General features: G+C 35.9%; 1 protein-coding gene across 1 annotated transcript in view; it reads left to right on the top strand.

Annotated features, from left to right (window-relative positions):
• The window catches only part of LOC107698713 (pro-neuregulin-3, membrane-bound isoform-like), a gene marked incomplete at its 3' end in the record, with an annotated part of 312,789 nt that overhangs the window by 147,677 nt on the left and 153,811 nt on the right, over nt 1–11,301 (top strand). The gene's annotated exons all lie outside the window — the stretch shown is intronic.

Raw genomic sequence — 11,301 nt, 5'->3', positions numbered from 1 at the left:
GTCTTCAGTGTCACATGATCCTTCAGAAATCATTCGAATATGCTGATTTGGTGCTCAATATTTTTTTTTGTTTATTATTGTCAGTGTTGAATTTGTGAAGTAGTGGCACAAATTTGGCCCTCTATCATTAAATCAAATATTGTAATATTGTATTTTAATTTTGGTTAAATTTTAATTGTTAGTTAAACTTTATTGCATTTTGAAATGTCTATCAATGTTTTTAAATTTCGGTCAGTTATGGAAAAGTATTGGTTATGGTGTATGGAAAAGTAATGTAGTGTGTTTGCTGCTCTTTATTTCTGAAACAGGGTATATATATATATATATATATATATATATATATATATACTAGGGCTGGGTAAGTTAACGCATTATTATTATTAGTTATTATAACTAATTAACGCCGACAATTATTTTATCGCGCATTAATGCAGTTGTTTTAATTTTATTATTATTTTGAAAGTCCGTTGCTCACTGGCTCTGAATACACATACAGACAAACCGGGTCACAGTAGGGGTGGGATGTTGATCAGTACTGGTTTGGGATTGGCGTCATCATGCGTCTCAACCAATGAGAGCACGAGACAAAATACTTTAGAACCCATTATAATCAGTGACACTGTGTCTACACCGGATGCGAGCGGCACTGTTCGATGCGACAAAATACTATAGAACCCAATCATAATCCGTGACACCTGTCTGCACCGGACGTGAGCGGCATGGTGCGATGGGACAAAATACTATAGAACCACTGATCTATAATAGAGAACATTATATATAGAACAGTGTATAGAACCCATTATAATCATTGATGCTGTCTACACTGGATGCGGCGCAGCGTGACACGACAAATCCCTGACAGTAAACTGATGCCTCTTTCTATCTATGACGTACTGACACAAAATTCAAATGATTTGCAGCGGTCACTTTGTCGTGTCCAGTGTAGACAGACTTTAGCTGTTGCAGTGTGGTGCAACGCGACAACTGTCACATCCGGTGTAGACATGGTGCAACCCCTTATTTACACTGCACACATCTGCGGCATGTTATGGCTCCGGCGAGGTTTTGTTCCATCCTCCACGCATTGCCAACTCACACAAGGAGCATTTCAGAAGCGAAGCGACAGGATTCGCGAGACCATGTGATTTGCCTGTCCGACGTTGTTTATCTTGATTATTTGTGTTCTGGCTAAGTTGGCTAAATGTTTATGTTTTGTCCGGTTTAATTCTGTTTATAGTTGTATTTATTGCTATGTCTTACTTTGTTGTGTGAAGTTAATACAATTTAAAAGTCCATTAATGAACGACAAGGATAAAAGATTTGTAGCTGTGTATAGTCGTCTAAAATACATCCTCAATTATCTTGTATTTATATTTCACTTACCATTTCTGGCCTCCTGGCAAGGATATAGTGATGTGAAATACGATCGGGAGTCTGCACAGGGTGTTTATTTTGAAATTGACAGGATTTTTGGACTTTTATTTTGTATCTGCTGTGCGGCTTGGACGCGACATCCGTCAAAAATAGGTGAACGTTCTTAGGATCGCAAAGAATGACGGCACGTATGAGCCTCCCTCAAGACGCACCATCACAAGAAGAATACATGAGTTGTATGAAAAAGAGATTTTAATTTGATTACATTATTGTTTAAGTTGAGATTTACAAGAAATATTTTAACTGCTACTATGTAAAGGGAATACTGCTGTAAAAAAAGCACCTTATTTGTTTAAAGTGTTTGCAGACCAAATGTTATTGCACTTTTGTTCAGTACTTTTAAAATAAAAGTGTGCAATATACTACTTTTGAATTCATTATTGAATTTTGCACATAACAATGTGATTAATCGCAGAAAAATAATGTGATTAATCACGATTAAAAATTTTAAACGTTGCCCATCACTAATATAAACTAGAACTTTATTCAGTATTCAGGCTTTAAGTTTTCTCATTAGTGATGTGTTGTTTGTCTCTATAATCTATAATGTTTTATGTTTATATGATTCAACATATAAACACATCATTCATAACAAAAACAGCATATAGAAACATATAGTTCATAACATACAAACATATAATGCAAACATATTAAAACAGAACAATGCTGACAGCTCCTGTTTTAAAGTCTTTCTTTTTTTTTTTTTGTGATGGAGTGATATGATTGTTAGCTGATGATAAAAGACCAGTTTCCAAACAGGTTTTCACTTATATGGTGATTTGTCTCCAAGGTCTCCAACCCAGCCCTGCAATAACCTCATACAAATCTGTTGATGCAAGTACTGTGCATCATAACCAGCTAGAGTTGTTTTTATAGGCAAATGACATTCCTTATATTAAGGTGCACATAGCCTATTGGGGCGTCTTTACCTGCTCAAAATGCTTAAATAAGTCTAATTAGCTTTCCACAGCAGGACTGCCCGCTACGTGCATTTAGACACTCTGCACTTCTGCTTTATACTATGCATTACCACACACTGAGGCCGGGGATCCTGCTGAGATTCTAGAGAAAGGTTTTCATTTTGCCTTCATCGAATGTTACATTTCGCAACGAGAACAAGAATGATGGAGGCTACCTTGAAATCACGCCAAGCTTTGCTGATGTGGCTCTTCAGGGAGATATAGAAAAAAAGGATAAGAAACAAAGAAATTAAATGAGAAAAAAATAAGTTGTTCAGCAAAATTAATGCTATCAATTTGTTTGTATATTGGGGACAGGAGGCGGGGGTTCGCCTAACAGTATACATAGCAAGGTTTTTTGTTTGTTTGCTTGTTTTGTTTTTAGAATAAATAAAAAGAAAACAAGTAAATAGAATAGAAAAAGAATAGGGAATTCTAGTGTAAGAGGCTAATTTTTAAATAAAAATAAATCAAGTCAATAGAACAGAAAAATAATAGATAATGCATGTGTCAGAAGGTCATTATTTATAATAAATAAATAAAAAATAAGTAGAAAGAATAGAGAATGCTAGTGTTAAAGGCTATTTTCTTTTTAAATAAAACAAGTATAGAAATAGAATAGAGAGTGCTAGAGTTAGAGGATCAAATGAAGATGAAAGAGATGTATTTTCAGCCTTTTCTTGAAAATTATTAAGGACTCAGCTGCTTGGATTGACTTGGGCAGGTCATTCCACCAGGAGGGAACAGCTAATGAAAAAGTCCATGAAGGTTTTATCACAGGTTGAATGCAAAATGTTTCAATACAGGCATTTCAGTCAAATGTATTTTATGCAATATTTCAAACCTTTAACCCACTTGGAAAAATCAACCCATGGCAACAGTTTAAAAGTAACCCAATTCTGTGTAAAAATATGCGGACTTGGCAACCCTGCATCCAAAAAGAGCTGCAGGAGTCAGATTTGACTGATCTCAGGTCAAGAATAAGGAGAGATGACTGACAAGACCATGCTGGAGTATTTGCTGCTTAACAGATTCTGAGCTCACTGACAAATATCTTATCTTGCAAGATGTGCTCCCTTTGCACAGAGTGCGTGTGATTGCGAAATCAAAACTGAAAGTGAACAGCGCGAACGCTCATTCAAAAGAGATACTCCGCATACTGAGAGCGGCTCCCTGATGCGACAAAATTATACACAATATTAGTATGTTTAAAGGAGTGGACATAAAAATCACGGAAGCGAAACACATGTTGCGGGAGCAGGCGGCAATTGTCAGAAATTCAGCGGGAGCGGGATAAAGAAAACAGCCGAATCCCAGACATTTTGGGCGATTAAGAAATCTCAGCCGGACGCATTTTTTAGGTCCAAAAAGAGGACATGTCTGGGGAAAAGAGGACGTATGGTCACCCTATACAGTATGTTATATATATATATAGAGAGAGAGAGAGAGAGAGAGAGTGAGAGTGAGAGCGAGAGAGAGAAAGAGAGAGAGAGATAGATAGATAGATAGACAGATAGATAGATAGATAGATAGATAGATAGATAGATAGATAGATAGATAGATAGATAGATAGATAGACTGGATTAATGGCTGCTGAAAATTCAGCTTGGCCGTCATAGGAATAAATTGCATTTTAAATTGATCAAAATAACAAACAGTTATTATAAATGGTAATAATATTTCACAATATTGCTGTTTTTATGGTAATGAAATAAGTGGAGCCTTGGTGAACTTAAGAGACTTCTTTCAGAAGCATAAAAAATGTATCCAGTAGTGTGTGTGTGCATGCGCATGTGTGTTTACGTTTACTTTTTTTTTTTTTATGTTGACACTGGAGCAAAGATAATATATGAATATTAATATTTGATAAATATTCCTCTGAGCCACATATGCTCATGGCTGAGCCCCTCTAAAGCTGAAATCCCACAATCTCACTACTATGGACTGATAATTTTGTTGTTTTCAAAGAGAAATAAGTCTTGATTATCTGAATAATGGGCATGTCTGCTAAATTAGATAAGTTAATGGTCCTTTCTCTGAGTTCGGTGGAACGCCCGAGGACAGTCTTTAAGGTTTACGTGTGAGAGTGAGAAAGAAAAATATATTTGTGGCTATTGCATTGTGATCAGGAGAACTTCACACACTCTGGGATGTGTGGCTCCTGGCTAGGCGGTGGAATAATATTAATGATTTATGGGCAATTACTTTAGAGTGAATGAAAAACAGAACAGACAGTTCAGTCGAGAAAATCACATCAACCCACTTCTCTCTCTCTCTCTCTTCTTATCTCTCTCCATGTCTCTATCACTCGTTTTCTCCCTCACTATCTCTATTTCTCTTGCTCTCGATCACTCTGCTCTCTCTCTTTAATCCCTTATTTCCTTGTCCCCCTCCCTTCCTTTCAGTTCATATTTCTCCACAACCCTTTAATCTTTCTATCTTCTCTCACCTCTGAGGTTTTTCCTCTTTTTTTTCTTTCAAGTTTGTTTTCCTCTGTATTCAATGCTGTAAGTTAATATCTTTTTCCTGTTGCTGTCCCAACAGATTTCTCTGGTGTACTTGCAATTCAAATCTGCGTGAGTGAACAAAGGACTTGTGAGTCTTCCATACGGCAGGAGATCCTGTCCCTCATTGTGGATGAATATAAATCTGTTTGCTGTTGTCATCAGCAATAGAGTCTGTTTATATCATGAGCCGTTTATATTGCAGAGTGGAGATTATGACTGAATTTTTCATCCCTTTCTTTTTTTTCTCTCTTTCTCCCTCTCTCTCTGAATAGCGTTTTGTATTGGAATTGAGAGAAAAGACAAGATTAAATTATACATAATGTGGAGGCCATCAGTAGAGCATTTGTTCTGATTAATGACTAAAAAAGCAAATGGGTGAGAAATATTTCCAAATCATGCCACCAGATCAATCTGTGGTGCATCCATGTTTTCCGCTGAAAACCAGTCAATCTCTTTTCCCCACGCCAATGGCACTTTATGAATTATGGGAGAGGATATCTCATCACTGTGCAAATTTCTTTGCCTGGCTTTCCTCCAAGTCCTCAATTAGTCCGTGTTTTCCTGCAGCTAGCAGGCCGGCAATAATTAACTATTGATCAGTGCTTGGATAGCTGCCCGGCATGGTGCCATGGTGAAATTCTGCGAGTGGAGCATGGCTTGATAACGTCCAGTTCCTTATTACTGGACGGACGAAAAGCATGCTTCAGACCCTGCTGTCACATTTACTCCCATGAGGTGATCAGTGGAAATGCATATAGCACATGGGATGCACATGTGGGATTTAAGTGGTTTCATTCAGGTTGGTCTGTGAATTAACTATCCAATGCAGAAAGACAAAACTGGAAAATTGACCTCAAAGGGAGGACGACAATATTGTTATGCTCTCCAAAATCACCAGCTGGAAATCTGTTGTTTTGCTAGGTAAATCACCAATGTTTCCATTGTGCTTATTGTGCCTTTCAGATTTTGTCAAGTTTTTAACATTATTCTTGCTGATTGAATCTTTTAGGATCAATTTATTCATTCTAAAGGCTTTTTTGTTTAACAAATATACGTTTTACAGCTGTTGCTGTGAGTTGCATGTTAAAAAATAAAAATAAAATCTAAGATATTTTTATTAACCTGTTAAATTACTGACTGGTTGATTGATGCAAGTACATTTTTATCTTTTTATTTACTCTTTTTTGCCCTGCTGAGGTCATTTCCTGTCCTGTGTTCCATTAAGACTACATGTATAAAATTCAGTGTCCTAAACCTAAAATGATACACTCAGGAGAGACAGATGATTCCATTTCCAATAATCTTTATAAAGATCTGCATGACATTTGTATTGAGAGTATTATACTTCATATTGATATAGTAACACATGGCTAAGTAGCATCCTTTACCTTTTTCCCCCTTGCTCAGATCACATATGCATTTGGTGTCTGTGGCTGACTAATACATTGTGCCTGTTCTTCAGATAGCGGCAGTGCAGTAACAGTCCTGTTTTACGGCAGCCTGCTGCCATGTTTGACACTTCAGAGGCAAGTCTGATATTTCCTTGCCTCGATTTTCAACCAGACATCACCCTGATGTATTGGGCTGACCTTTCTGCCTGCAAAACTCAAATTGGCTCGCCTTGTCTCCTCGTTCGAATGAGATAAACAAAGTCTTTGTTTTTAGCAACAGCTCATGATAGGCATTTCTAGTCTGTTGTTGTTGTTCTTTTTGGTCAGCCTCTGCACACATTAGGAGAAAGATAAACACTGCCAAAATATTCTCACATTACCACAAAATCGCTAAAGAGAGTAACATATTGCACCAGTGTGCATTAGCATTCAGCGAACTGTAACATTATGAGTTGTTGCATACCATTACAGCTAGCATGTTTGGGTTTGCTCTTAGCATTAACACTCTTTCACAACCGCTAATCTCCTCTTCACTCAGCTATCCTGCTTGTTCGATTGCATTCTGCCCTTGGTTTGTCTGTGAAAGAATCAGGGTTTCTTATTAAGAAATCCTACAAGCTTTATTTAACATAAGGCATATTCTATAAAAAGAGTACAGAGTTTGTGTATAGTACAGTATGTGGGTGGTACAATGCAACTATTAGACGGAACAACCTTCTGAGATGATGAAAGTGTATTTAAGGGATAGTTCACAAAAAATAAACATTCTGTCAACATTTACCCACCCCCATGCTGTTCCAAACTAGTTGTTGTTGTTTTGGATCCCATTGACTTTCATTGTATAGACAAAACCTTCCACAGATGAAATAAAGTAATACAGGTTTGGAAAACAACATAAATATGAGTAAGTGATAAAATAAGTTTTATTTATTGGTGAGCTATTCCTTTAACGGTGTTAGAAGAGTAATAGAGATCAATGTGTAGGTGTTAAGCTACTCTTTTGGAGCCACCGTAAAGGGCGGACAGCTGATGGTATGGATGGAAATGGGGTAGAAACCCAACCTAATGGCTTATCACAAAGGCTCTCCCCCGTGACAACTTATTGATGGACTCTATTTGTTCTTAAATGGCAACTCTGCCCCTTTTACTAGGGAGAGATTGAGAGACTGGAGAAAAGAGAGAGAGTGAGGGAAAGAGGGGGCAAGGGAAAGAGTGATGAAATGAAGGAGGTAAAGATGGAAATGAACTGTGCAGTGGAGATTCTGACCACTCAAGTGTTTCCGAGCCAGGTCGCTCTTATATGGAGATAGAATTGTTGCTTAATTCCAAATAAATAGATTACGATCTTTCAACTTTGATTTCATAAAGCGATTAACAAACATTAAACATATTGACAAATAAATAGAATGAGATCCACAAATAAATCATAAAGTTTCACAAACATGAATTAAATTCACAAATAAATAAAAAGAGATTTGCAAATAAAAAACATTCACAAATATTTATTTATGTCACAACCACAACTTTGACTGGCATTTACTTGTGAATCGCGTCCTGTGCATTTGTAGATAGCTGCTCGCATTTGTGAATCGCGTCCTGTGCATTTGCGAATTGTGAAACATTTCTTCCGTCAAGAGGTGCTGACAATCCACAAATACGTGGACTCCACCCACCGTCTACTCAAGCCAATCAGATAACAGCCACATTTCGCTGACCAATCGTAGCACAATCTCGCTATAGCCAATCACGTTTTGCTTTACAATCAGGGCGGTCCCATCCTGAGATAACTTCATTCATCTGCATTGACTCAAATAGGTAATATAAGGGCCATAAAATGGGTACCGTAAAAGATGTTTAAAATTGGATTTTGTTAGACCTTTAGATTGTGTATCATGCCAACCAAGCCACAGTATTTTATGTTATGTGCCTTTGAAAATGCCAGAGAAACAGTGCATGATGAAGTGTAGTAGGTTAGACTAGTGCGTGTGCGCATTTACAGTGCTTTCTTTCACTGTATGATTCAGTTTATTAAAATAAACTTCGAATGATTACAAAATTCAAGATATGGGAGCAGAAAATGTATACATTTATATCAGTTAATATAGTTTATATAAATATCATTTATATATCAATGTAATTTCTTTTCTTCAAAAATCAACATGATTTCAAATGTGATATTAACATTATGTGATATTAATATACAGTTCAATAAACAAAAAGTTAATTAAGAGACTTAAGTTTTAGACACCATATTGCCTGTTTTTGCTCTATTTCGACAACAAAAATAACTCCAAACAAAGCCACAGCACTGTTTTGCGCCTCTGAACAGTGTGACATCTAAATGCCACTTCAGATGCAGCTTCTGTGTTTCCTCTGCATTCCAAAGATTAATTTAGTTGATAATTATACCATTTGTTTGGTAACAGCCTAAATGTCTCGTTATTCTAATTGACAAATTATATGCAAGAATTTGACTCAAAAAGATGATGCACACTTTAAGAAAAATGGCTTTATAAATGTAAAAATGCTATATATATATAAGCTTATTGGTAGATTAATTTCTATCACTTAGTATTGTCAAAAACCCGGTACTTCGGTACCAAGTCGGTACTAAAAAAATGAAAACGTTACGGAACCAGGTTTTTTAAAGTACCGGTGGTACCAAGTACCCGGTCAACCCGGTTCTTGATGTGCTACTCGAAAGGTGCGCAGATGCGCTCTCTTCATAAAAGCACTGAGATGTGGCGACATCAAAAGGAGGAAACACACCAAACTAACAAAACACTTTAAAGACACCCACATCAAACGAAAGAGTTCAAGCAGATAAGTTTCATTTTAATTTTTAATATTTAGATCTTCAGTGTTTCCCATCCATTGATTTATTTGTGGTATCACTGCTGTGAACTGACCACCACAGAATATCAAAAACTTTATACATGGTTAGATCCACATAGCAGCTCATATACATCGGCTTGACTGAAAAACTGGGAAATGCTGTTGGCTGTTGTGTGACGGCAATTTAACCTATTACACAAACAAATGTTTATTATGAGGTTGAGTTCAGTTATTTATTAGTCAGTTACTTATTGACGTTTTTATTTCCATATTGAATAACATGACGCTTCCATATCGCATTTGAATCCAGTATAGCGTTGTTCCCATAGGCGTAATTTAAAGCTCTGTTTCTCTGGCATTTTCAAAGGCATGTAAAATATAATACTGTGGCTTGGCATGATACACAGTCTAATGGTCTAACGAAATCCAATTTTAAACATCTTTTACGGTACCCATTTTATGGCCCTTATATTACCTATTTGAGTCAATGCAGATGAATGAAGTTATCTCAGGACGGGACCGCCCTGATTGTAAAGCAAAATGTGATTGGCTATAGCAAGATCGTGCTACGATTGGTCAGCGAAATGTGGCTGTTATCTGATTGGCTTGAGTAGACGGTGGGTGGAGTCAACGTATTTGTGGATTGTCAGCACGTCTTGACTCGAAATGTTTCACAATTCGCAAATGCACAGGACGCGATTCACAAATGCGAGCAGCTATCTACAAATGCACATGACGCTATTCACAAATAAATGCCAGGCAAAGTTGTGGTTGTGACATAAATATATATTTGTGAATATGTTTTTTATTTGCAAATCTCATTTTATTTATTTGTGAATTTAATTCATGTTTGTGAAACTTTAAGATTTATTTGTGGATCTCATTCTATTTATTTGTCAATATGTTTAATTTTTGTTAATCTCTTTACATTTATTTGTGGATCATAATCTATTTATTTGGAATTAAGCAACAATTCTATCTCCATACTCTTATTGCATTCCTTAGAGATACGTTTCAATGCTGTATAGATTGCTTTCTCTGCAACTGCAGATGTCACATACTTAAGAAATTTCAAATCGCTTTTTCCCCACCTCTCGTCACTGGGGAGAAGTCTGTTTTTTTTTTAAATGAATTTGAAGCCTTCTATTGGTTTACATTGGGAAATTACCAGTCGCCATCTAATTAATTCAAAACAATGCTGGGTTAGTGAGCCATGCACACTCAGTCCAGAAATCTAAATGAGACCAGCAAAGGTTAACAATCTAATAGCTCATTAATGTAAAGCCTTGTTTATTCATGCACAATAATAGCTGATAATCATAGATAAGGACATTGATGTGCCATCTACACTGTGAGCTGTTTTGATGCAAGCATTTGATAATAGGTTGGTAATTTTAAGATAACAATTAAAAATTGTAAAATCGAGAAGACCAGTTGACTGGTTAACTAAGTTACCTGGCCATTTGCCATGGTATTACAGATTTATACAAGAAAATACATTATACTGTACAAAACAAATTTGCTGTAAAATACAATAAAATTGGTGTTTTCTGGATATTGTTTAAATCTGCGTAAAATAAGTAAAATTACTTGCGTTTTTTTTTTTCGTAAAAAGAATACACGTGTGTCAGATTTTATACAGTATACTTTTTACGTACAAAAATACATATATAATTTTACATTTTTTATTCAAGTTCACCATAAAAGTAGATTTACACAGTTTAAAAGTACGTCTTCCATAAAACACATTTTACAGTAAACAATTATTTATTTTACAGTAATTTTGTTTTGTACAATATAACTAATTGACTTGTATAATTCTAATATACAGTAATATCACTGTAAATGGTAACTTAGTTAACCAATCAACAGGTCTTGACTGTACAATTTTCAATTTTTCTGTTATAATTACTGATGGGTAACACTGTGTATAGCTGTGGCTCAACTTTAAGTCATGATTTGGCCTTTTGTTTTACCACCTGTATTATTACAATATACATTTACATTTAGACATTTAGCAGACGCTTTTATCCAAAGCGACTTACAAATGAAGACAATGGAAGCAATCAAAATCAACAAAAGAGCAATGATATGCAAGTGCTATAACTAGTGTCAGTTAGCGTAATGCAGTACACGTAGCAAGTTTTTTTTTTTTTAATCATATAATAAATAAAA

The sequence above is a fragment of the Sinocyclocheilus anshuiensis genome, unplaced genomic scaffold (genome assembly GCF_001515605.1).
Source record: "Sinocyclocheilus anshuiensis isolate Anshui unplaced genomic scaffold, SAMN03320099.WGS_v1.1 scaffold1015, whole genome shotgun sequence".
In the NCBI taxonomy this organism is placed as follows: domain Eukaryota; kingdom Metazoa; phylum Chordata; class Actinopteri; order Cypriniformes; family Cyprinidae; genus Sinocyclocheilus; species Sinocyclocheilus anshuiensis.
This window is presented reverse-complemented; position numbering and strand designations above follow the sequence as displayed.